The sequence below is a fragment of the Haliaeetus albicilla genome, chromosome 14, assembly GCF_947461875.1.
Source record: "Haliaeetus albicilla chromosome 14, bHalAlb1.1, whole genome shotgun sequence".
In the NCBI taxonomy this organism is placed as follows: Eukaryota; Metazoa; Chordata; class Aves; order Accipitriformes; family Accipitridae; genus Haliaeetus; species Haliaeetus albicilla.
In genome coordinates this window covers 31,746,804-31,774,750 of record NC_091496.1, presented here as the reverse complement: position 1 = coordinate 31,774,750, position 27,947 = coordinate 31,746,804, and the positions used below count along the sequence as shown (strand labels likewise).

At 42.5% G+C, this 27,947-nt stretch overlaps 1 protein-coding gene across 1 annotated transcript in view; it reads right to left on the bottom strand.

Moving 5' to 3' along the window:
- Positions 1-27,947, bottom strand: part of CNTN1 (contactin 1) — a 259,393-nt gene that overhangs the window by 165,664 nt on the left and 65,782 nt on the right. Inside the window, exon 2 of the mRNA XM_069802195.1 lies at positions 10,751-10,796. The gene's annotated coding sequence lies outside the window, so the exon portion shown is untranslated. The remainder of the gene's footprint in view (positions 1-10,750; positions 10,797-27,947) is intronic.

Below are 27,947 nucleotides of genomic sequence, written 5' to 3'. Positions count from 1 at the left end.
ACTTTATAGGACTCAAATGTTTATTTCTAATTGTATATTGAACAAATGTTTTTCCTCAGTTGTCTAACATGATCTCTAGCTCTCTGCAATGATTGCTACTGAAAGAAAGCAACACAGACTCCTATTAAAATTAATCTTCCCAGTGTATCTTTCCTTCCACTTGATAATGCTCAAATTTGACTGCCCTCATGCTGCCAAATCATTTACCTTTGATTTTGCTCCTGGGTCGTAGTCTTTGCTCTGATTCTTCACATTTCATTCAAAGTATTCCTATTTTTATTAAAGCTAATTCCTGTTTAGGTGTAATACCACTTTTTCTGTGTCCTGCACCTTACTGCAAGCCATCTGTTGAGCTGTCTGGCACACCGGCGACTCAAGGAGGACAAAAGCAGGGCAGTGGCAGTCGTGTCTCCCCACACTGGGAACCTGTATCTCCGACTGCCTGTCGGAAGCCAAATTTAACAATCTTTACAGCGCTCTGAAAGGCTGTTTTGTTCACTCAACCTGCAGAAGGTGCATTATTTGATTTTTGTTTGCCACTTTTCTTTGTTCTGGTTAGTTTAATGCCCAAGGCCGTTCAAGGTTTTATAAAAGCAAGACTTCTGAACTAATTGTACGCTTTTTTTTCTTTTTTAGAGATTATTTATAGTACTCAAATCCTTTTGTCACAGTACAGTAAGTATATTGGTGTTAATGAAAATAAGAACATAAATTACTAGCTCTCAGAATAATACCAATAGCTACGTATTCAAATTCACTGTGACTCCATACTGAAATCTGATTTTTTTTAAATGGTCTTCTGGAGTGACACGCTTACCATATTTCAGTGAGCACTAATACTAATCTGTTCAAAGACCAGAGAAAAAGATTTCTGAAGCCGCAAGTCAGACTACTGTCAGAGAACAAAACCAAAAAATGGTTCATAGCTAATAATGCTAAAGATAAAGTATGAAGCAAAATAGCTTTAGGTGCATTAAGCATAGTGTACAAAGACTCTCAATTTCCCACTCATCTCAGAGGCATTATATCTCTAAAACTGCGTTATTTGGTGAATTCCATAATTACATTACTTGAAAACTGAAATATGAATGGTGAAATGAAAAAAAAAAAAAAGTAATGAGTTGTTCTGCAACCAACAGATGTAGTGAAACACGATTTCCTACAGACTTGAGTCCTACTTCTCTCACACCCCTTAACCAAAATAATTTCAGCTTCTCTCCCACCACATGTACTTCCTGACATCTCTTCTGGGCGGGAGACAGCACCTGCTGTGCTTAGCCTGGAGGTATGTATATGTTGATTGCTGCCAAGGAGAATATAGAACAGCTTTCCACTCAGTAGGGCACTGATTTGGGTTTTTCCTCTTTACTGAGCCACGGCCATCGTGAAACTTGGAAGAACTTAATTATCTTCAAGACTCGCAGAAGACTTCCTTCCCATTTTGCGGGAGCTAGATCAGCAGTTCAAAACCTGATACAGAGGACTGACAGACAGAAAGTGATTGCACAATCCTCATTTCCTTAGGAAACAGTAAAATGTTACATCAAATTAAAGCTCCATTACATTAGCGGTGCTGGCAACACAAGCTCTATGAAAATTTCAGCAGCTTATTAAATTTATTGAGGTAGGTAACACAAATGGCTGGCACAATATAATTAAGAATATATTAAAAGTGTATTTTTAAATGTGTATTTTGAATTTTACATGTACCCTACACACTATATTTCTATATATATTGTGTATATGTGTATGCAACTATATAAAGTGTGAAGTAAAACCCCAACAGTCTTTGAATTGCATTGATGATTTTTTTTTTTTTTTTTTCAACTGTAGGCACTCATCAAAATAGAGACCAACCTAAACAGGTGATGAGATACTTTGATCCTCGCACACCTCCAAGGCTCGGCAGTTTGAGTACGAACTGACAGCGGTCGGTACCACGGCTACATCTGAACACAGCCCCAGGGCTCTGCCTAAACCAGGCAGAGCAAGGAGCTGGAGCGGTTCACGAGCCAGCTGCAAGAGCCGTCGTATTAGCTACTCGGTAATGAGTCTCTTCACAGGTCTTACTTCTTTCTTAAACTTTTATCATGACCATAAACAAGCTTTAGTTTTACTCTGTATTGAAAGCAAAGGCCAAAGAGGATTCGTGTCTCACCCACCCTGCTGTTGTCTCTTCCATGCCTTCCCCAAGGGTGGACTGGCTTTGACCTGAATCGCAAGTCTCTGAAATTCTGCTCTTTAAGACCCAGAGTTGCTTGAATATTTTCTTCCTAAAACCCACATGACCGTTTATTCCTTTTTAGCTATACCCCTGAGGAGTAACTAGTCCAGGGTTTGGTTTGAGCGCTTTGGACAGACAACTCCCTTGTTTGCTTCACTTGGCTTCCAGTCATGGAAAACCTCCGAAAAGCCCTCCGACACCCTTCGGGTCTCTGCGCTCCTCGTGGGGAATTGCCACGCTCCCCCCCAGCCCCGCTCTGAGAGGCGTCATCCAGAGTTGAGCTGCTTGTTTTACCCGTAAAGTCATCCACAGTGTGATTGCTCCTGTCACAATTTCCCAGATGCAGTTTGGCTATTACATGCAAATCCCTCTTATGAAATGAATATACAAAGCTAAATGAAAGCCTCCTGTCAAAACAGGTTGTGATAGAGACGCTGCTCACAGAACCGACACAGACGTATTCCCAGCCTGCACAAACATCACTCACTTTGAAAAGTACGGTTTTCCGTCGCTCTCTAGAATGGGGGAAAAGGAGCTCAGAAACAGACAGGTTGCATCCCACACCTTAAATATGATCCTCAAAATAACTTTTGTGAGAATTGGTTGTCAGGAGGGATGACAAATAAAGCTGAATCTCCTTAACCACCATAAAACAAAACATACACCATTGTTCCGGTTTTCTACTACTTTTTAATTTAAGATTAAATTCTTTATTAACTCCCATGCGTGTTGTGGCTATAGGAGAATGTTTTCATTTAGAAGAATATTTTCATCTTCAAGCTCTGTCATGAAGCAGAAGGAACATTTTCAAGATGCAATCTGGTCTGTGGCCTTAAAGCAGAGTGCTGGCATCTGCTGCCATTTTCTCTTTTCCCTGTGCTGACCTGGTAGAGAGATGGGGTAGCTGGTGGGCTTGTCACCATCAGTGCTTCACGCCCGTGACTTTTTACATAGGAAAATTACTCACTGCTTACAGGATTACTGCATTAGGCTTTTTTTTTTTTTTTTTTTGCTAGGGTTATGAACAGGCTGGTAGGAACCCATAAGAACTGTAAGGGGCAGATGTGGTGAAAGAGCTCGTACCTTCAGTCTTCTTTGCCTTCTTTAGGCAAGCCCAAGAGAAGGGCATAACTGCTAGCGGCAGGGACAAGAAAGATCCTGCCTAAGATCCTGTTTCTAATGTCAGGTTAATGAGCACTGGATTTCAGTGGAAGCAATTACTCCAGAAGGAAGGAAACAGTGAGAGAGAGAAAAACGAGCTAACATGGAAAGGAGGAGAACGAAACAAAAAAATCCCAGCAGAAAAACAGAGACAGGAAACACTTGTACCGTCCAGATCAGACTGTATCCCACAGCAGTACACATACATCATCTTGCACAATTTCATGCTTTGAATATCTATTTTTGACAGAGCTCTAGAAATAAATTCAAGTTTCAAACTGAAGTTACCTCCAGTAAAAACAAGCAGTCCCTGCAGGCCACCCCGCCATGCTTCTGCAGAGAAAAGACCACTTCTGACAACATTTCTTTGGCCAAGCAAATTTCCTGTGCCACTACCCAGATGAAAAATGTGTCCAGCTCTCCAGAAGTGCTCTGCAGTCAGAGTGTCTGGTGATGGCAGACTCCAATCTGTCAAGAACATCAGATGATCCAGCTAACACAAGTCTAACCTACAGCTGTGGAAGCCACCCTTCTGACCCATTAACCACCCCACGGCTGATCTCCTGGGAGAACAAACAGCCAGCCTGGCTGCTGCCAAAAGACTCACTGGTTTCCAGTCAGCTGCCAATACAGTTCTTCTCACCAGGAGAACAGCACAGAGTAGACAGCAGATGGCCTCTCTCCTGTCCACACCTGATGCACATCCAGAAGCTGAACTCATAACACCATTATTCAAACTAATATTAGATTTTTCTGTGTTACTTCAGCAGCAGCACAGTGATTCCTAATCTAATTTGCGGAAGTAATCACTGAAATCTTAATGTTGTTTTTGGCATTTGCAATGCTCTTCACTTAAAGGGAGATGCTAGTAAGGTTTTGAGAAACTTTCAAAGGTTAGAACAGTAGCCAACATACACGGTGTATTAGCCAAATACTTTACAGGAGATTATTGAGAATCTCTGAAGCTTACTCTGGACAGAGGAAAAAAAAAAAAAAAAAAAAAAAAAAAAATCACTAAAACTACTCTGTCCACTAGAGTAACTAAAACACATATGATCCAGAAGAGACCAGTACAATTAAAATATACCTTGCTCATGTACATGCATGAATGTATGTGTGTATAGACATGTCAATGTATGCAGATGACAGAAAAAGAGAGATAAGGAACAGTTAGCAACACTGCTGTTTAAATTACCATAATTCAGGATTAGCAGAGCATGTATAACTCAGCAACTTGTTAGACCCCCATCTGCAAAATCAGGTAGGCACTAGTGAATCATTTGTAATTCATATTTGGATCAAATTTTTATCCAGCTCTCAGTTACAAAGTAATATGTTTCTGCTATCCTTTTTCAATTTTACAATGGTACTATTTTAAAGAATTAGCATGAAATTTTACTATAAAATGGAGTGCTGTATCCCAAAAAGCTCTGAAGCGAACAGCAAGTACCAGGAAACTAGCTGAACATGCACTTCTAATGTGAAGTTTTAGCCATCCCTGAAGCGATAAGCAGGAGAATTATACACTAATACATAATAATCCTTAGAATTAATATGTAAGTTATGCTTTTGTATTTGGTATAATTAGGACTGGTACATGATGTTAGCAAAGTCATTACTAGTATTCCACATTTAGTCCTTGAATCAATACCTTAAAAGGATGTTTAAGACAGAAGAAAGATTTCTAGAGAAGTTATATAGTCACATTTGTGCAACTTGCCTCAGGCAAGACCTAAACAACTTCAGCCTATCTGGTTTATCCAAAAGAAAGCTAAGATGAAATAGCACATTCCACAAATACCAGCAGATAATAACAGATTTCATACTATATTTTAATGTTTATTTTACTTTAGTTTTAAATCTATTTTAACACAGGGTGGGATTCATCCAGCCTATCATTAAAAGAATCTGTAATGTAAATATTAATCTGATCTCAAGTCCCTTTATAGTTAATGAGCACTTCTAATAGTGCAAGTATCAACAACTGGAACATCTTGCTGAGATGTCTTTAAAAAAAACCATGCAGTTCAAATTAATGTCTATATTGGGCAAAGGTTCTGTGGTTTGCATTGTCGAGAGATTGCTTTTGTGTCTTAAAATCTACAAATAACTACTGCTTTGCATGATTCTTGGACGCTCCAGTAAGCAATTTTTTGCAGAGTTAGTCTGTTTTTAATGAAAAACATACGCTGTTCTTGATGCAAGGTGAAAAGTCACATATCCAAGATGTCAAGAGTCCTGCAAGGCTATTTGGTATACTCTCTTTTCATCCATATGAATCTCTTCGTATTTACTTGTGGAAGCCGGCAACATGTAAAATAAGTGCCTTAATATCTTGCCTTGATTCAAATAGCTTTCAACACACTTGCAACGCAAGTGCTTGACACAGACCCTTCCCTCCTCAAGACAAGAGGCGATACCCGTGACTTGAGCCCAGCATCAATACCAGCAGTTGGCTAAACAAACTTCTGGATAATCTTCCTCCCGCTGGTCCTGCCTAGGGAGAGCAGAGTGCTGACATGTGAACAAGGGAAACGATCTGAGCATCCGCAAGGGTTCCACTCCTAATCTACAATAAATTGTGTTGTTTATGCAACAAGTAGTTCTGAGCAAAATACGAGCTTAATTTCTTCACAAATGAAGGGCTATGGGTTATTTGCAGTCTCTGTCGCTTCAGTTACTGTATTTCCTCCAAGGCTAGTGGCTTTCGTGACCCAGTCTGGCAAAGACTTCTCTGCACACCCCCAGTTAGGAAATGTCTATGCTTGACCCTCAGTATTTGGTGCTGATTTGATAATGATTCTATTCAATGCTTTGCAATAGCTACGTATATGCTTCAATATTGTCCCTAACAAAGTCAAAGGGTTTTATTGCCAGTGGCAGTAGCACTCGGGAAGTGCCTTTCGGTAGCATGCCGCTCACATTTTAACACCAAGGGGGGTGTGATGCTACTGAGGCACGTTAAGAAACTGCAGCAGTAACCACATTAAAACATGTACGTAGCTGCAAACACAAGCTTTAAATAAAGAAAGAAAAAAAAGACGATTAATTGCTGAAGGCACTCAGTGCTACCTACTTCACAGTAAAATGAGTTGAAGATAGAAATACACTTGAATCAGGCGATCTTAGTTGGACATACCTTGTCTTTTCACCGTCCCTATTGTGCCAACCACCACAGGAAATTACAACCTTGAACAAAATTTTCTGAACAGAAAAATGGCAAGATAAATTACCTGGGCTGCCACAATGTATCAGTTTATCAATCAATAACGCCGTCTCTGCAAATTTGCAGCAGTTTTAATAGATACTGCTGTGCATAGTGCTATTGTCTGAAAAAAATCTGTTGGTTTTCTTTTAAAAACAAAAATCTCAAAAGCACAATTAACTACACTGTCAGGAAAGCTGGTACATATCCAAAGCAGCTCACAGGTGAAGACCTTTCATGAAGAAGACAATGCTATACATTTACATTTCTGCCAGTTACACTGGCTTCTCCCTGAAGAGCAGCAGACCATTCCAACAATACAGCTCAAGGATAAGAATGTGGAGCAGCAGGAGCCGAGGCAGTTGAGTAATTCATCTCTCTTGAGAGGAGTAAGACACGATTGCACTCTGTACTGGCTGGCACAAACTCTTCAACAACAATCTACTATGTGGAAAACAGACTGGCCTTTGTACTTTGTTTATGCCTTTACCAAGAGCACCCCTCTTAAAATACTTCAGTAATTCAAAACTAATGCCTCCAATATAAAAGGTAGCTGCATAGTTATAGAAATTAATGTATAATAAACAGAATATGAATCCTGTGAATCCTATGAAGGCCTTTCCAGGAAAACGTTGATTTGAACTGTTTCTGCTCCTTCGAACATATTCAAATTGAATTCTACAGGATTGTTGAGAGGCATTTAGTCTGAAGCAACAGTTACATCCAAACACAGATGTAACTCTTTCATACTTTGAGGCATTGCAATGCTTAACTTCAACGAGAAGAGACTGCATTGCATCACCAAAATACAACTATATACGGAAAGCATTACTTTTAAATATGGATATTTAATTAGCTCACAGCATACTTGAAGGAGCTTTGTTAGATGAGATGCTACAGCTTACGCGGTAATTAACACCACACCATCACTCTTGCTGAATACCTGCGGAATGATGTACTTGCCTCTCGACTTTCTCTTCAAACAGATGAGAGTCATTGGGCTTGGTCATGCCGCAGAATCCCGTCTCCGAGTCAGACCGTGGCAGAGGCACACCACGGGCACCTTGTGCCCCTTGCCTGCAGCCAAACGCCGTCCTTCTCAGCGATGAGCCCTACCAGAGAGCGCTCCTCTGCTGCGGCTCAGCACGGCTCAGCATCTCTCCCAGCCCTGAACGAGACACGAACGACTGGCAGATCCTACACGAGGCCGTCTAATCCCATAAGGTCAGAGTAGAAGGGAGGCTGGAATGCCGCATTACGGCTGCGCTGCCCTCCCCCCAGCCTCTCCGTCATTTCAGACGACAGGCACTGTCGAAAGACGGTGATCAGAGCTATACGCTTAGCATGTGGCCGGCTCCCTCTCCGCATCCCAGGAGCTCAGGAGAGAGCCGTGCAGGAGACAGGCGGCTTACTCCCAGCTGCCTCCTTCCCTGGGGAAAAGTACTGGATGTGGACTTGCAGAGAAGACGTTACACCTGACCTGCAGGCTTGCTGCAGCTGCACAGACCCACAGCACTACCTGATGGTCTCACGGGCAGGTGTCCCGTCCCCGCAGGAGAACCAGCAACGCTAACTGCCACGGCAGGGAAGCGCGGACTCCTGCGCTGCCACCTCCTGCTCCTCCGCAAGGACCTTTGTCCTGCGTTTTGCCGTTTTTTTCAGCCAAAGAATAAAAGTAACGTTCATCTTTACTGATGGCAGTTATAAATTAGAAACAGCAGGAGATTGTGGCCATTTTGAATGAAGACAAAAAGCATCAGGTATATCCGGCTGCTGCTGGGATCACGAACTTATCCGTACAGAACAATAAGCAGGGGAATGGTCGTCCTTTAATAACCGAGTAACAGCATGGGCCGTGCCAGTTATGAGCTTATTGGTAAGGAAAGTATGATGACAGGTACATGGAAAATTGAGCATGAGGAACAGGGCAACGAAGGTGGATACAATCTTTCTCAAAACAGAAAAGGTGCGTGAGAGAGATTTGATGGACCTCATCTCGGATACAAAACAGGTTTCAGGAATGAAAGATCTGTCTCATGAACACTTGTCCCATGGAAAAAAAAAGATATAATACGGTGCATTTGTAAGCCCAGAGGACAGAACTGCTATGAAAACCTGCTTGCAGCAGCATGCAGTGCGACAGGTCGGAGAAGCACACTCTCCTCCTGCGGCACCACGCAAGGCCAGCTATTAGCTCCATCAGATCTGGCTGATAAGAAGCTTCACTTATACCTGTAAATCAAAGTAAGAGCCTAAGCACAGTTTCTATAAGGACCAGAACTATTACAGTCTGGTATGATGCTAAGCACAGCGCAATAGTATCCTGTACTCAGGAAGGTGTAAGTGAGCTTTATCTCATACTCGTCATCCAAATGGAAATACACCCACTGACTTCCAGAAACTCTGATCAGACAACTGGAATTATGAATAACTACTAATAAGCTGCACTTATGTCTTTGTTAGTGTAGAAATCAGCTTTCTAGAATGTAAATAAAACCAGCTGAACAGAACAGTTACCTCTCTGCAGAGATTATGTGATAAATCAAAGTCCAAAGACTGAAATTATGCCTACAACACATGTCATTTCACTAGCACTGAGCAATATAGCATACAAAAAGTCATGTCATTGTAACTTGGAAACAAGCAAAACAGCCAGATAAATATTTGACTCAGCAAGAATGAATTAAACAGTAAAAATGGAGATCTTGGGCTATTTTTCAGACAGGTTAGCTAACAATGACTACAGAATTAAGTCTGTTCCACATTAATTTGTTCATTAAATTAAAATTAACTGTAGCAGTATGTAAAATAGAAATACAAGGAGCTATTTCACAAAAAAAACCCAAACCACTGCATATGAAGAATTACTGTTATTTGCTTACATTGCACAGATCCCTTGGTTCAATACTACACAAACATTCAACAAAACAGTTTGTCAATATCGGTCAAAGACACCAAGGTTCAGACTCCCAGAAGGATCTGGGCTAGAGGTAGGTACCTACAGGATTCACTATAGCACTACTCTGAGCTGGTGCTTTCCTTGTCCAGCAGCAGAAAATTAATGACATTATAGAAGGTAAAAGACACAGAATTCAAATGTATCAGTACCAAATAACTTTAAGCCAAAGAACCATGTTTTGCCATTAGGAGCCATGACTTCCTCTAGTCCTGTTCTACAACAGAATAGTGGATTTCTCTTCAAGCATTTAAAACCATATACTGAAAACTGTTTCCAAAATTGTATTAAAACATCTCGTTTATGTTCTTACTTGAATGATAGTCTTAGGAATATACATTGACTTAATGCAATCTTTAAGTGATCTTCAGCGGGGGGGGGGAAACCATGCTTGCATACCCCTAATGAAAATCTAAGCATACTCCTTCCTATAGGCAGCTAGATGGATTAAAAATCACTATGCCCAGCTGAGCTGCCACTGTTATTTCAACTGTCCATCCAACCAGACTAGCTTAATCAGAGGCACATAATGTTGCTTATTGCAGTGTAAGATGACTTTATAGTTAGTCCACCTTCATATAGTGAATATAGTCATCACTGAGCTATGGGCTTCCCGTTGCCCAGCAATACGTATATGCAGAACCAAGCCAGGACGCGCTTTAGCCTCCTCTAACCTGATCACAGGGTACCATCTTCCAAGTTTCAAACACATATACATTTTAGAACCCAGTAGGTCATTTCTGAACAGTCAATGAAAATACAGATCAGGTCCTAATGCTTGTGTACTATACATACAAAAAGCTTATTTAGTGTGGCTTTCATGGCAGATACAGTCTCAGAAGTACAGACTACTCCAACCTTTAAATAGGAACTGATGGATATACATACCAAATATCAATTCAAACCAGAGAAATATTTGAATCAAAAAACCTTGCTAGTGGACCTAATGCTAAAATGTTGTATTTCAATATAACTACCATTTAAAAATTAATCACATTGATGAGGTCAAAAGCACAACACCGCTTCTGTGCATTAGTTCAGCATACATTTCTGAATTAACAATGTTTTTATGACTTTTTCCATTGCTCTGGGACTAATTACTTGCTATTAAGAAGCTCGTATCTTTCACTTCATTACTTAAACAAGGTAATAAATAAGTATTTTAAAACTGGATATAAGAACTGAAAAAAGAAAAGTCACCAACCTCTAATAAGGTGGACTCTGTTTCAATGCAGATCCAGAGACAGTATCTAGAATTGAATAAAGACAGGGTTCAGTTGTTTGCTCAACTCTCAATTTTTCAATTACCAGTTCTGTTACAATGTGTTATGCATACTTTCATAACATTCTCTTACAATCAGCTTTTCCCAGATGTTTTCTTCAATTCATAAACATGTGGGTTTCCAGTTAGTCACTGTCTTGCATAAAGATAAGACATATTAATAGAATCCGACCAAAATTAAACTTTAAAAGCAAAGTGAACTTGTGTGGTTTTATTTTTCCCTGATTACTCGATATACAAGCTATTATAGTCTGCCTTTAAAAATAAGCTTGGGTGCACGTTTAGCTGTTTTTGAAGTCATTAATACCTTATCAGAAAAACTTGATCCTAGAGCTCTCTCCTGCAGTAAATTACACTGAGATGCCTGCTCAGATACATGATGGTACACCATCATCAAACTCCTGCTTTCTCTAACACATTTCATTTTTCCACTTACAGTATCTCTTCTGATCCCTCCTTGTATTTGTCTCCATCCAGCAAATTTTGGCATGCCTTTCCAGAAAGATTCAAATATCTTTACTCAACTTCAGCTTTGATTTCTTCTTCCCAAACCTTCTCTGATTCACAGCTGTAGGTACTGTCAAACTACATCCAAATCTCCATTTCCTCTCTTAGCAGTTTGGGTGTAATATCCACTATACATCTGGATCAGTGGATCCAAGGTAGGAACTACGCTACACTGGCACTACTTGCAATTTTTCAAACGCTTCCAAGACCTAGTGCAACCCAAACACATCATATAATACAAGGTACTCACTTCAGAAGTTGGCTACATAAACTAACAGATTTCCAGCTCATTCCCCTGCCTGTATTTCCTTTTGTAACTGCAGTTCATCCCTATTATAGGAAAGATTTTTAAGTTGTGTTAATAGCCACATGGACAACAATTTAAGTGTGTAAATGTGAGGTAAGGAATTTTGTAGATATATAAGGTCTAATTGCTAGTTCCATGGGTGACATAAAAGACCCAAGCACTCTGGCTCCAAAGCTATACTACTTTGTAGGTAGCTTAGTGAAGGTGTGCTCACTAGTCCGTTTCTCTTGTGCTCTGATTTACTGCAATGCAAAATCAGATCTGCCCTTCAGTGGTTTGATGACTGTTTATAAGATTGGAAATGTAATAATTTTTCATAAGGCTCCATTAAGTTGTGTAATTCTACTTCTTTCCACACACTGCATGTCTATGTAAAGAGATGCAACTTTCTTGTGGCGCCTCATCTCTAGAAGTTTAACATCACGGTCTTTTCACTGTGCTGAGAGGAGAAAGAAGATGCCGACTGTACCTCCAGGCTCATCCCTTCTCCCTCTTATAAAGTAACTAAATGCACATGTTAAGACATTGCTGTTTAATCCTTCTACTGCTGGTGACGACATGGACAGAATATCAGAACATTCCCCATCTAAAAAGAACATTTCTATTACTTCTACCTCCTTGTAAACTTCCTGAGAGCCTGTGGACAAAAATAATTTGAACTAATCTTATAGAGCCACATACACAAAAGGACTTACTTTGTTATGCCTAAATTTTAGTCTCCATTCACTCCCTTGCTGAGTACATATTTGCATGGTCGTAAGTCCTAGTAAGTCTGAAAACTGGTTTTCAGGCAACACATTTATCTCAATGTGGTGGGTTGACCCTGGTTGGATGCCAGGTGCCCACCAAAGCCGCTCTATCACTCCCCCTCCTCAGCTGGATGGGGGGGAGAAAATATAACAAAAGGCTCGTGGGTCAAGATAAGGACAGTTTAATAAAGTGATAGCAAAGGTTGCGCGCGCGTAAGCAAAGAAAAAAAACAAATGATGTTATTCTCTACTTCCCATCAGCAGGCGATGTCTAGCCACTTCTCGGGAAGCAGGGCTTCAGTACGCGTAGTGGTTGCTCCGGAAGACAAAATGCCCCCCCCCTTCCGTCTCCCTTTACTTAGCTTTTATATCTGAGCTGACGTCATATGGTATGGAATATCTGTTTGGTTAGTTTAGGTCAGCTGTCCTGGTTATGTCCCCTCCCAAGATCTTGCCCTGCCCCAGCCTGCCATTGAGGGGGGGGCAAAAATGTTGGAGAGACAGCCTTGATGCTGTGCCAGCATTGCTCAGCTGTAGCCAAAACACTGGTGTGCTATCAACACCTTTCTAGCTACTGATGCAGAGCACAGTGCTATGAGGGCTGCCATGGGGAGTATTAACTCCATCTCAGCCAGACCCAATACAATCTCCACCCCTTATTCCATACCATTTGCGTCCTGCTCAGGTTCCACATAACTTAATACAGATATCTTCTAACCATACTATTGTATTTAATTCTCATTACTGAAACCCTTTCTCACCAACACTTACAACTGAGACTACATACTTAAACCACTTTTATACCCAACGTACGGATTTATACATTCTTATTAATTACTATCCCCTGTCCTTTAAGAGATAGATATTCCATGGGCTTCTTCCACTCTTCCTGATGTTCACATACAGGTTATGACTTGAGCCCCATCCATCAAGATGAGTGGTCAGGACAGGAGAAGCAGTATGTTCGATCGTTGGGCCCCAACACCAGCTTGGTTTGGGTCACCGATGCACTTGTCTGGTTCCTTGCGAAGTTCACTCTTCTGCAGTTCAGGTCATTCCTGCTACATTACTTCCTACAACATACAACTCACATCACAGATTATTTTTCCCCCAAGGTTAAATGTCCTTGAGGCACACACTGGGTCTCCCCATCCTTCCGCATTACCCACCAAGTACACCCAGGTCCCTGAGCAAAGACAATCCCACGAATGGGTTTGCCTTTTCCCATGGGAGGTGCAATCCACACTGCCTTCCCCAGCCACTTCCCCATGTGCACTACGGGGACCTTATCTCCTCCCACAGTATGTAGGGGTTTTGTTTGGGCAGGACCAGGACGGTTAGCAGATCCTCTGGTGTTAACTAGCCAAGTGGCTTCTGCTAAATTTGTATCCCAATGCTTCCATGTCCCATTGCCTAGCGCTCTCAGCATAGTCTTCAACAGTCCATTATATCTCTCAATTTTCCCAGATGCTTGCGGGTGATAGGGTATGTGGTACACCCACTCAATGCCATGTTTCTTTGCCCAGGAGCTTATGAGGTTATTTCGGAAATGAGTCCCATTGTCTGATTCAATTCTTTCTGGGGTACCGTGTCGCCATAAAATTTGCCTTTCGAGGCCTAAGATGGTGTTTCGGGCAGTGGCATGGTTTACAGGATATGTTTCTAGCCAACCAGTAGTTGCTTCCACCATGGTGAGTATGTAGCGCTTGCCTTGGCGTGTTCGCGGCAGTGGTCCAATGTAGTCAATTTGCCAGGCCTCGCCATATCGAAAACCCAGCCACCGCCCTCTGTTCCAGGGAGACTTTACTCTGGTAGCTCGTTTGATTGCAGCACATGTTTCACATTCATGAGTGACCTGCGTAATGGCCTCCATGGTCAGGTCCACCCCTCGATCACGAGCCCACCTATATGTTGCATCTCTCCCTAGATGTCCCGATGTCTCATGGGCCCATCGAGCTACAAATAGCTCACCTTTACGCTCCCAGTCCAGGTCCACCTGAGCTATTTCTATTTTGGCAGCCTTGTCTACCTGTTCATTATTTCGATGTTCTTCAGTGGCACGGCTTTTGGGCACGTGAGCATCTACATGACGTACCCTTAGAGTTATGTGTTCTACACGGGCAGCAATGTCCTGCCACAATGCTGCTGCCCAGATGGGTTTACCCCTGCGTTGCCAATTGGTCTTCTTCCACTGCTGTAGCCACCCCCATAGGGCATTAGCCACCATCCAGGAGTCAGTATAGAGGTAGAGTACCGGCCATTTTTCTCGTTCAGCAATGTTTAGGGCTAGTTGGATGGCTTTCACTTCTGCAAACTGACTTGACTCGCCTTCTCCTTCAGTGGCCTCAACGACTTGGCGTGTGGGACTCCACACAGCAGCTTTCCACTTCCGATGGTTCCCTACCACACGACAGGATCCATCAGTAAACAAAGCATAACACCTTTCGTCTTCTGGTAACTCATTATATGGTGGTGCCTCTTGGGCACGAGCCACCTCCTCAGGTGATGCTCCAAAATCTCTGCCTTCTGGCCAGTCCATGATCTCTTCCAGAATTCCTGGGCGGTTAGATTTCCCCAGTCGAGCCCGTTGCGTGATCAATGCTATCCACTTACTCCATGTAGCGCTGGTTGCATGATGTGTAGAGGGGATGTTTCCTTTAAACATCCAGTGTAGCACGGGCAATCGTGGTGCCAAGAGGAGATATGCTTCTGTACCAACAACTTCTGAAGCGGCTCGAACCCCCTCATATGCTGCTAGTATCTCTTTTTCAGTCGGGGTGTAGTGGGCTTCTGATCCTCGGTACCCCCGGCTCCAAAACCCTAATGGTCGACCTCGGGTTTCTCCTGGTGTTTTCTGCCACAGGCTCCAGGTGAGACCATGATCCCCAGCTGCAGTGTAGAGTATATTTTGCACATCTGGTCCTGTCCGGACAGGCCCAAGAGCTACTGCACGAGCTATTTCTTGTCTGATATGCTCAAAGGCTTGTTGTTGTTCAGGGCCCCATTCAAAATAGTTCTTTTTCCGCGTTACTCGATAGAGAGGGCTCACAAGCTGACTGTAACCTGGAATATGCATTCTCCAGAACCCCACAAGGCCTAGGAAAGCTTGTGTTTCTTTCTTGTTAGCTGGTGGAGACATAGATGCTATCTTGTTAACCACCTCCATAGGGACATGACGGCGTCCATCCTGCCATTTTATTCCCAAGAACTGAATCTCCTGTGCAGGTCCCTTGACCTTGCTTTTCTTTATGGCGAAGCCAGCTTTCAGAAGAATCTGAATTATTCTTTTCCCCTTCTCAAACACTTCTTCTGCCTCATTGCCCCACACGATGATGTCATCTATGTATTGTAAATGTTCAGGGGCTTCGCCTTGTTCCAGTGCTGTTTGGATTAATCCGTGACAAATGGTAGGACTGTGCTTCCACCCCTGGGGCAGTCGATTCCAGGTGTATTGGACGCCTCTCCATGTGAAAGCAAACTGTGGCCTGCACTCTGCTGCCAAAGGAATGGAGAAAAATGCATTGGCAATATCAATTGTAGCATACCACGTGGCTGCCTTTGATGCCAGTTCATATTGGAGCTCTAACATGTCTGGTACAGCAGCACTCAGTGGCGGTGTCACTTCATTCAGGCCGCGATAATCTACTGTTAACCTCCACCCTCCATCAGACTTTTGCACTGGCCATATAGGACTATTAAAAGGTGAATGAGTCTTGCTGATGACTCCTTGGCTCTCTAGGTGATGAATCAGCTCATGGATGGGAGCCAGGGAGTCTCGGTTTGTCCGATATTGCCGACGGTGCACCGTCCTGGTAGCGATTGGCACCTGTTGTTCTTCAACTTGCAACAATCCCACAATGAAGGGATCTTCCGAGAGGCCAGGCAGAGTAGATAGCTGTTTGATCTTCTCTGCATTTACAGTGGCTACACCAAAAGCCCATCGGTACCCCTTTGGGTCCTTGAAGTACCCTCTCTTGAGGTAGTCAATGCCAAGGATACAAGGGGCCTCTGGGCCGGTCACAATGGGGTGCTTTTCCCACTTGTCCCCTGTCAAGCTCACTTCAGCCTCCAGTATAGTCAATTCTTGGCATCCCCCTGTCACTCCAGAGATCCAGATGGGTTCCGTGCCCCTGTATCCTGATGGCATCAGTGTACACTGTGCACCAGTGTCTACCAAAGCCTTATACTTCTGTGGGTCTGATGTGCCAGGCCATCGAATCCACACAGTCCAGTATATCCGGTCATCCCTTTCCTCCTCCTGGCCGAAGGCAGGGACCCTCTATTGCTGTTCCTCATCAGAATATTCACTGTCCGATCCTTGCGGTACCAGACCAGAAGTCCCCTCACCAGAATCAAGGGAGGTAGTTTCAGTTCTTCTATGCCTGGAGGATCGCTGAGTGCTTTCTTGGGCCTCTACAGCAACTACGCTGACAGCCTTCTTCTTGGGTGACCCCTTCTTAACAGCTGTCTTCCCTCTCAGTTCACGCACTCGGGCTTCCAGCTTAAAGGTGGGTTCACCATCCCACTTCCTCATGTCCTCCCCTTGGTCACGCAGGAAGAACCAGAGTGTACCACGTGGCATACGCCTTAGGCTCCCTTTCCCTCTGACTGGGGCAGGAGAGGACTGATTTCTTGGAGCATCCCTAACAGCCAAGGCACTGTCCTGTAGGGATGAGGAAACACAGAGATTTTCCTCAAAGTTTTGGAGCCAAGACGACACTTTCTCCACAGTTGGTGTTTCCATATCTGGACAATACATTGCTGCCAAGCTGTTAGAATACGATGCTGGGGCACCTTGAATCACCTTTCGCCACATGGCCCGTGTGCACAGGACATCCTCTGGATCTTTGGAGACTTCCTCATCATCTAGATCACTGTAGATGACTTCCACCACTGCTAACTCTCTCAGGTACTGGATGCCTTCATCTGCGGTAGTCCACTTTTCTGAGGAATTCACAAGATCTTCCTTGAATGGATATCTTGCCCTCACACTTGAGAGAAGCCGGCTCCAGAGACTGCAAACTGCTGCCTCTTTTCCAATTCCTCTTTCAATTCCCCGGTTTCTAGCGAGGGATCCCAGCTGTTGGGCTTCCTTGCCTTCCAGTTGCTGACTATCAGCCCCATTATCCCAGCATCGGAGCAGCCAGGCAGCAATCCGCTCACCTGGCTGGCGGCTGTAATCTTTCCGCAAGTCCCGAAGTTCTGAGGACGTCAGGGACCGGGTAGTTTCCGCTTCCTGTTTAAGTTCCCTCACTCCTTCCTCCAATTTCCTTACCGAAGGACCAGCTTCTAGATCAAGCCTTTCCTCTTCTTCTTCTTCTTCTCTCACTAATCGATGGTATGGACCCGTTGATCTTCTTGTCCACTGCTTCCTTTTCACTACTGGGGCAATTACTGTAGTTGTTGTTGTTTGGGTCCCTATCTCGAGCATGGTGTCCTCAGATGCAGTCTGGGTCCCTGCCTCAACCATGGTCCTCTGACAGTGTTGAACTATGGCTCGGTAGGCATAGGCCAGGCCCCAGTACAGTGCGAGAAGCTGCTGGTTTTCATTGGGATAGGCAAGGCACCCTTCTATCAGGTGGCGCGTCAGTTTGCCAGGGTTACTTGCCTGTTCAGATGTAAAATCCCAGATTATGGGAGGTGATAACCGTCCTAGGAATCTGCCCAAATCCTTCCATATACCCTGCCACCCAGGCACTGGTCGCTTGAGGGCACATTTAAGTATTGCCTCACCTAAAACTTGCCTTCTCTTATACCAGGACGAGACCAGATTCCACAATACCCATAATATGCCACCAGTATTAATTATTAGTATTAAACAGCTTACATAAGGGTGAACAAGGACCTCGGGAGCCTGCATAATAAAACCATTCACATCAATGCCTGGTAGGGAGAGGGAGATGTGTTCCCTCATCTCCTCCACAAGATAGCTCCCACAACACAGGAAAGCCATCAGTGCCAGGACAAAGCACATAGACATTATTTGTATTAGCACGTTCCCGCGTTCCTTCATTCTCCCCACAAGATAGCTACCACAGCAAAACAAAGCCATCAGTGCCAGGACAAAGCACGCAGCCATTATTTGCATTAACATGTTCCCAAACTCAGCAAGCTAGAGATAAGCAAGCAGCTAACAAGCTCCGTGACCTGCACAGGAGCTTGCCACTTAATAGCTAGCTATAGAACACTTAATGCAAAACTGCCGTTGTCTTGCCCCACGTTGGGCGCCAAAAAAGGACTGTGGTGGGTTGACCCTGGTTGGATGCCAGGTGCCCACCAAAGCCGCTCTATCACTCCCCCTCCTCAGCTGGATGGGGGGGAGAAAATATAACAAAAGGCTCGTGGGTCAAGATAAGGACAGTTTAATAAAGTGATAGCAAAGGTTGCGCGCGCGTAAGCAAAGAAAAAAAACAAATGATGTTATTCTCTACTTCCCATCAGCAGGCGATGTCTAGCCACTTCTCGGGAAGCAGGGCTTCAGTACGCGTAGTGGTTGCTCCGGAAGACAAAATGCCCCCCCCCTTCCGTCTCCCTTTACTTAGCTTTTATATCTGAGCTGACGTCATATGGTATGGAATATCTGTTTGGTTAGTTTAGGTCAGCTGTCCTGGTTATGTCCCCTCCCAAGATCTTGCCCTGCCCCAGCCTGCCATTGAGGGGGGGGCAAAAATGTTGGAGAGACAGCCTTGATGCTGTGCCAGCATTGCTCAGCTGTAGCCAAAACACTGGTGTGCTATCAACACCTTTCTAGCTACTGATGCAGAGCACAGTGCTATGAGGGCTGCCATGGGGAGTATTAACTCCATCTCAGCCAGACCCAATACACTCAAGTAGGAAGTTCTTCGAGTAACAAGTTATTGACTACATCATCAGCATAATGCAATATATCCTGTCATTTTTCCAACACTTAATAGGAAGGTTTACATGTTTGCTTCATAATTTATTAGCTGGGGGGTGGAATATAAAATTGAACACAGAAAAAAAACAACTTCAAGGTTCTCAATGTTTTCTGAAATGGCAAGTATTTGAAGAATGCCAATTTCTCATTGAAGTTCCCTCAGTTAACTATGTATTTTTCTAAAGTAAAGGCTTGAGAACTATTCCCTACTATATTCAGTGAAACACCCTAACAGTACTATACAATAGTCTTCCTATAACTTTCTATGTATTTTCCAAGATCCATTTTTGTTACACCAAACTCTGCGCTACTTGTTAGTAGCTTTACACTCATTTCTTTCAACTGAAGCTTATTACTACTGTGCAATGTAGGAAGCAAAAAAAGGTTAAAGGAGTCAACAGATATTAATTTCATCCTCAACAGGGCAACGCTTGATTAGAGATAAACTGTAGTAGCTGTTAACACCTTCCCTCCCTTTCATCAGTAACTCTGGATATTACTATTCCATCATTTGTGAGTATTTCACCTCTGGAAGTTTTAACTTTACCTTTAGTAACCTATATATTATGGAAAAGCCTGTCAAACTGAGCCAGCTGCTAAAATAAAAAGACAGAGCATGGACATTAGGGAACTAGAAATGCGTTTGCCAAGTGTGAAATTTAGGGGGACTACAGAAAAACTACAGGGCATAGAACTGTGTCATTTTGATTTACAACAGAACACAGAGCATCTAGAACGGTGCTGTTATCAGGGGAAAAGATGAAATACCCAGGAACAGTCTGCGAATTAAATAAGTTTATCCTTGCAAGTTTAAAACAGCATATAAATCTTTCTGGCTTATATAGTTAGCACAGTAGCATCATAATTTTTAAACTAATCTGCTGACGGATACAGTACACAGACTCAGGGTGGGGGGGGTCCTTCTAGCTCGGTATATTGAGCTGGACAATGGTGAGCACTGGATGCTTATGGAGAGGACACAGGAAATGGGAAGAAGGATACTTGCTCTGCTGTACTCTACATGACTTAAACGAGAGAGAAAAAAACACACCAGTAAAACCAAACGCAGATTCAGAGGGGTCTAAAAGTGAAAGAGCTCTGCAGGCCTGTAGCCCACAAATAAGAGAGACAGGCCTATAAACGGAGTATTTTTCTCTCTTTTATCCCCTAGAAAGAGAGTTTGTTGACACTTACTAAAAAAACCTTTTCAACAAACCAGACAAGTACCGGCAGTCTGAACGTGCCCAAGCAATACCCGGGTCTGGAGTTCAGTGACATCCCGAGGGATGTCCCATCTTGGTCCGGGGTGGCAGGTCACGCTGCTCAGAGGACCCCGCTCAGCACCTCCCTGCTTGCCACGGGCACAGCGGATGGAGGGAGATGCTCCAGCAGGATTCAGTCCTGGTGACAAAATAAGCCGTCTTCCACAGACGACTCTGGGAACCTGCACGCTATATTCCTCTTTCATATTTAAGCAGTGACACTGGTATTTGTATCTGTTGGTACCTGAATTGAGCCACTGAGTCAGCTGAGAAAGCGGTGGTACTTCCACCTGTTTTTTTCATTTTACGAGGACAGACAATATCGCACCAGATGTTACGAAAATGTGATTTGATTATTTCAGCTCATAACATAATGAAGACAGGCAGAAGATTTTTTTCGCAATTTTATCCCACTTTTCCCATTCACAGTGAGCTGTAAAAGATAATGAAGTAATTTGCTTCAATCTCCATACATGAAAATTTATAGAAAACCACACGGAATCTTAGATCATCTTTGCAGATCTAAATTCACTTCTTCAGCCTCAATCACAGTGTGAGGAGAGAGAGAGAGCTGCAGTGGAGAAAGGTTACTGCTGAACTCAGTAATGTCTAAGCCATCACAAGTAGCTCTTGAAGAAGCCACTTTCAGTCTTTGCTAATCAGGAGGACCCATCAGTTCAGCACCAGACACTGGACGTGCACAGAAATGGCAAAAAAGGGTCATTCAGAGAAAAGCTTTTCTGTAATACTTATTATATATATTAATCCATTGCGGAGGACACTATAGGAGGAGTACGTCACGCAAAACATCACCCATGGAAAGGAAACATGGGGAAAATGAGAATTTTACCAAACTGAAAGATGATTAATTTGTTTATATCAGATAGACACTTGTATATCTATTATCTACCTAGGAATGGCTTCCAGATGAGAATTCAGTATGCAGAGTCCTCCATAAATACAAAATGCAATGCTTTTTGTGCATGTCAAGGAGCTTAGATTTTCCAAGCTCCAAAGAGATACAAAGCTGTTATCTACCTAGAGATATTAAGGTTCAATTGAAAATCAATACGCTAGTTCGTCACACTAAAAAAGTGACCTTAATACCAACCATTAGGTGAAGCATTTCTAAAGGCATAAATTGCATTCAGATTTAAGCACTGACTCAGAACAGTAAAGACTTCTGACATTTTTCTAGTAGCTTTTGTCAAAGCTGTTAGTGATAATTTGCCTCCCTTCCATAAAGCCTTCCTCTGCATTTTCACCTAATCCTTTTAAGTATCTGTTTTCATGTTCCGACGCGTATGGCCTTTCCCACAAGTCCTTCACAAAAAAAAAATCTCACTTGAAAACCACAAAAAAGATTATGTAGCTTAGCTCTTTCTGTAGTCTGTTTTTGTAATAGCTAGAAAGTTCAACTAGCTCTTACCACTTAGGTACATTTATGATAGAAAATGAAGCTAACAAAAAGCTCAAAAATTACAGTGAACGAGAAGCTGTATTCAAAAATGTATAAAAGATCTTCCCTATCTTTCAAAAAGAAGGTAAAGCAAATTCTTGCCCTGTAACCACAGAAGCCAGAATGAATATTCCTTGACCTACACAAACAATAACCAAGAACATAGTTTCATAGTGCCAGGAAGAATATAGCTCCAGTACAATGCAAGAGATACGACCAATGCAAAAATGGTACAAACACTAGATAAGAGATCCAGTTTTGTGGTTTGAAAATAGAAACAGAGAAGTATTTAAGAAATCTTCCTGTTTTGTCCTCTTAAGTTACAATTTGGGTAGTAATGTCAAACACATACCCGAAAAATCGTAGGTGCCACACAAGAAATACACCAGTCAAAAGGACACAGAAATTCATCTCACATTGTTGGAAAATTATAAATTAAATGGTTGGTTTAGACGCTAATTGAATTTTACATCAGCTGTCTAACTTTAGTTCCCATCCTTTAAGCAATTTGTAATGCAAGCTCAGACCTTATTCCTTTTTTCTTCTTTCTTTTCTGTTTTGTAAATTTGGATATCAGGAAGCTGCTTTAGCAAATGTTTTCCTCATATAAAATAAAAAAAAATTAAAAAATACAGAACACACAGATTCCTACTGTCTGTGATGTTTCTGGGAATGCCACAGAGGTAGCACTGGGAAACCCAAAATAGGTTTCCCCATCAGACCGAGAGCCTGCAAACCCATCAGCGCGCTCTCCCAGTGCAATCCCAGCTCCAGAAGCAGGACAGAGAGGCAGCAGCCTGGAAGTGCTGGGGCAGGAGACGGAACAACCCAATGAGGCACACCTTGCCTAAACCATCACCTCAAGTGCTGGGTCACCTCATCTCTCCTCCCTCCTCATCCCAATCCCTCTCCGCACGAGCTTCTCCGACTTTTCAAGGGAAGGAGGCACAGCTCCTGCACTGTGGGCAGCAGAGCCCTGGCCCCTCGGGGAAAAACATTTCTGTCTGCTTGTCACTGCACGGGCAACCACAACGGGTGCTTTCCAACTTCGTTCTGCTGCCTAAACTACTTTCTTCTAACACAGTATTTTTGCACCACTAATTTCTCACGTTAATTTTTTCTGTCTGAATTTAGGTTTTTACTGAAGGCTAGTGAATTTGTAATGGTAATACATCCACATGTCATAAGAAGTCAAAACAACCTTCTGCAATACTGCTCCATAGAGGCTGCGTGTCTTAAAGGGCATTTTCAGAATTTGCTGAAGAACAACAGAAACGGGAACATGAAAAGAGCCTCTTGGCCCTGCCAGAGGGAATCAGCCTGCAAATGATTTCACTGATGGCAGGATTTCTTGTATGGAGGTTTTGTTTGGAACAAGTAAGCGGTGATTCTTCCAGAAAAACAGACAAGTCGGAGAGGTCAGCAAAGTTGGAAATTTAACGAAGTCGGCTTCCAAAGACCTCATTCATCTTTTCCAGGAAGTTCTAGAAACCTCTGTTTCTTAGAAAATCTTCTCTTCCACCTTTAAATACCCACGTGATCTTCTAAAATGTCTGAAATGGCATTTTGATAATCTATTTAATATGCACACAAGTCCAACTTACGCAATCCCTTGTACTGAATCCCCCATTCATTTACAACAAATGTGTGCTTGTAAACTAACTATTGTCATCCGTTAAAAAAAAAAAAAAAGACAGAAAAAGGAAGTAGTACTTTAATTCAGAAAATTTTTCCTCAGTTTCAAAAATCAGTTCCTCAAACTTAACAGTTGTTTAAGAGGCTATGGCATAATCTGGCAATGTGCTTGATTAAAGGGTATTATTTCAAACCAGAAATCTTGAAGCAACTGGGAGTCACACATATACGCCTAACATGTCATTGCCATGCAAACATATTTTTGCTGACTTACAGCCATACTGCAATCAGGGTTTCTTTACTCTGAAAAGGGACAGGAGGTCCAAGAGAGGCAAAATTGTTATGAAGAAAAAAATGCACACCAAGAAAAACAAACAGGTTGGTCAACTGGTATATACAATGCTGAGAATATTGAAACTATTTCCATTTCAACAATCATCATTTCAAAAGCAGTATTTCTTTCAGAAATTTTAAGTAGAGATATAAATATTGTTTGGTGAAGTATACTGACCCAACTTGCCTTCTTTTAATGGCTACAACTTTAAATTTTTGTGCAATTACTATTAAAGAGAAAAACTTTAAGAATCAGCACCCAGGAAGTAAAAAACAAACCAAACCAAACCAACACCCCCCCACCCCCCCAAAAAAACCCTATGCAAATACTGCAAGGACGAGCTTACCAAATCTAGAAACATACCTGACACACAAAATATGATTTATTAAACCTATTGTTCATGTAAATCATCAAAAAGCTTTAACAAAGCTCTTTTTGTCTTTTTTTTTTAACAAAGACATTTTTAGAAGGGTGACCACTGAAGTTTTAATGTATGCTTTATTATCTGACTGGGGAAAATTTGCATGAGCAAGGGAATAGACTGCTCACCTCAGTAAGCATTTTCCAGTTACTATCCGTATGGTATCCATCTCTACCAAGCAAGAACCGCACAGTGGATATTTTGACTAAAATGATCAGCAGTAAAAGTGAACAAACGTGACATTTAAGGTGACATTTAAGTTGTCATCTTCCAACTCTGGAAACCAGGGCATCACTTTTACTCTTTACTCCAGAAAGAGCTTTACCTCAGCATCAGAAACCAACAAGAAGAACCCGGCTGTGAGTTTAATTTCTTCCACCCAAGGTGTGTGATGCAGACACAGAGCCGAGGGTGCCCACCCCACCTTCCCGCAGGCAACCTGTGTCCCTCTCAGAGCACCCATTTTATCTGAATCTATTTACCCTAGTTTGGACGGATCCTTAAGACAACAGAGAGGACTGGGTACCGGCTCCCTGTCAGCTAATGTAAAACACAGGCCATCACCAGGAGGGACTCCTGAAACTCGGCTGGTGCATTTGCCTTCCCTGGCTCTGCAGTCTGTCCCAGCTGCATGGAGCAGATGGGATTTTGTTCAAAACTCTCTTACAAAAATTATTTTAGTAAGCCTGCTGGGCAGAAGACCTCATCATCAAGTCTCCTTCAGGCTGGGGCTATTGTAAAAGTCACACCAGCTTTCCTTAAGCTGTAATGTTAACCTAACCAAGCTCAATTGCTGGAAGCCAGGCTTAGATTCATTTAAAATATGAGTGCATTCACACAAAAGTCTGCACTAGTATAAAAGAACGTCAGTTAATCAGATGCAAGCTCAATATTCAAGAAAGGTCTTTCACTCCAAATCTTCCCATTTTCAAGGGTTATGAAAAGAAAAAAAAACAACCCTGAACTTCTGCGTAAACTATTAACTGTAGGATCATGGAAAAATCACAAAACTATCTACAACCCTAGAATAAAACAGAAGTGTAGCGCAGCACAGGCACAGGAAAATACCAGAGGCATCAACCTGCAAATACAAATCACAGTGTAAAGGAGTCAGGTAAAACCCGTTTTAGCAGTAGCAAACAGAAAAACAAGTATAATGCGGAACTGGGAATCAATGAAGAAAATGCAAGTAAGCCAACCGTGCTAGAAAACTTGTAAAAATATCTCCAAGTGGATTTACGAGGAGGCAGTAAGGGACCCCCACCATTGGCATGAAACTCGTCCTAGCACCAGTGTGCTAATTACACATCGTAACCTCACTCGCCTGCCCCTCCGGTTCTCCTTGAGAAGCATGGAGACCACCAGGCTGCAGCCCCAGAGGGTGCTGAAAGGGTGAGCGCAGCACCAGAGAAGGGAACAGGTACTAGAAAGGCCCGTGCCTTAACTGTATTACTAACTCTAACGATGGAGCTGCACCAACGTAACGGCTGTATTTTCATTACAAAGTTAAGACTTCAGTTAGGCTAAAAATAACCTCTTAGCTCCACATACCGCTCACTACTCCCTCTCCCCCTGTAACAGCAGCACAACGCCTGCAGCCCCAGGCTGAGCACCACAGCCCCGCATTGATCAGTGCTACTGCAACGGACAGAAAAAACTACACTTCCAGCCGCCACCGCTGAGTTACGAGGTTAAGCAATTTTTAAAATTGCTTCGCTTAAGGACGTCAACATCTCATCATCTTCTACTAGCTGCAGGCTGTTTCATTAGATATTGAGGTCTGCAAACAGGGGAAGCTAGATCTGCGAGCAGTGAAGATTCAAGCTCTTGCCTTTCCACCGGCGAGCCCGTTGCGAACCCAAGCTGTAAACGAGGCAACCTCACGGTGCAAAAGAGAATGCTATCAATGTGCTAAGAGCCTCTGCAACGCTTGCTCCCCATTTATTCTGGATTTAACTCATGGCTGGAGCTGCAGTCCCTGCTTTCACAAGGATTTAAAATTGAGTATTATTAGTTATGCATTCATACTGGAGGTGCATCACAAAGCAGACAGATACGGCTCCTGCCCTAGAAATTACAAAGGCCCGTACCCTGAAAAGATTTACATAGAAGGCACTCTATTCATGCAAGTAATCCTGCAGGACTGGGATCTTATTTAGTCTTCAGAAACTGAGCCTATATGAACAGCACATAGATAATGCCTCCACTTCCAATAGCAAGTCATTCATTTTGGATCATTGTTCTACCACTAACTTAGCAGTAGCGTTGCTAAGAGGATTTCCAACATATTAAAATCATTATTAAAATAATATACACAATTTGCATTTGAACAGCGTATTGTCTCATCCAAAATACAGCAGGAGATCCTTTCCATGCATTAGGAAATCTCTAACTTACCACTATCAGGCAATGATGTTATCCAGCAGAGAGTATAAAATTTTGTTCAAAACCTCCTTCATAAACCATTCTTTATGCGAGAGAGAAATCAATTCTGGCAAGGCCAAAAAGATCCGCCTGTGGCAAGCTAAATAAACGTATGAATTTCTGTTGATACAAATATAAAAAACAGTTTAAAAAAGGAAAACAAACTTGCTTGCTATTTGAAAAAGACACAAAGAAAAAGTTTCTTCTTTTTGATTAAACCACCCTTTGTTCTAAAGAATCTTCAAGTTAGTTTTGCTAATGTTGTTCCAGAAACCATGTGATAACATAAACTTTAGCTATGTAAGTCACCATAATACCACACACTATAGCACTAGAAAACATAAAAGATCTCTTTGTAACTGCCTGCGTGTGTGAGATGTAGTATTCCAGCCAACGTCTTAGCAAGGAACAGCACTCTAAACTGCAAGCCCCCTCATTTCTACATTACTTTAATGCTGATCAAACATCAGAAAGCCAAGAAAATCATCTATTTTATAGCTACCGTCACCACCCACATAGCATTTATTGACAGCTGGGCAATAAGCTTCTCTAAAAAGATGGGGATATTTAAATGGCAACCAATATTTTGAAGGAATTAGTAAATTTTATTCCACACTCAACATTAAGAAGTTCCCTCTATGCCGTTCATTGCTAAGTGGTCTTTTCAAGCTCTGACTTTACCGACATTTGTGCATCTTTAAACAGCACGCTCACTGAAGGACAAAACTAGATCATTAGTTACTGGATTTCAGTGATCCAGGGAGCATGTTTGGACAGCACACAGATTTTGCCTATATGTTATACTTTGAGCATTAGATGCAGCAGAGTTTGTGGGGTGTCCCTGTTCCAGCTGTATCTGGATTTGGTCCCAACCCCAAATGACTCAGACTTGTGTGAACGAATGGATTTCATTAGCATAAACAGCCAGACAAGTGAGAACACCTTGTATACTAGGTTATTTTCAAGTGTACATCACTAAAGAATTATGTGGTATTTCAGCGAGGTACCAGTTCCGCAGCTCAGAATGGTATTTCCAGTATTCATTACAAAGTATGTTCTTCACCATTGATCAGAGCAACTGCTAGCTCAGTTAAGGCTAGGTATGAAAAGTGCTTTCCTATTT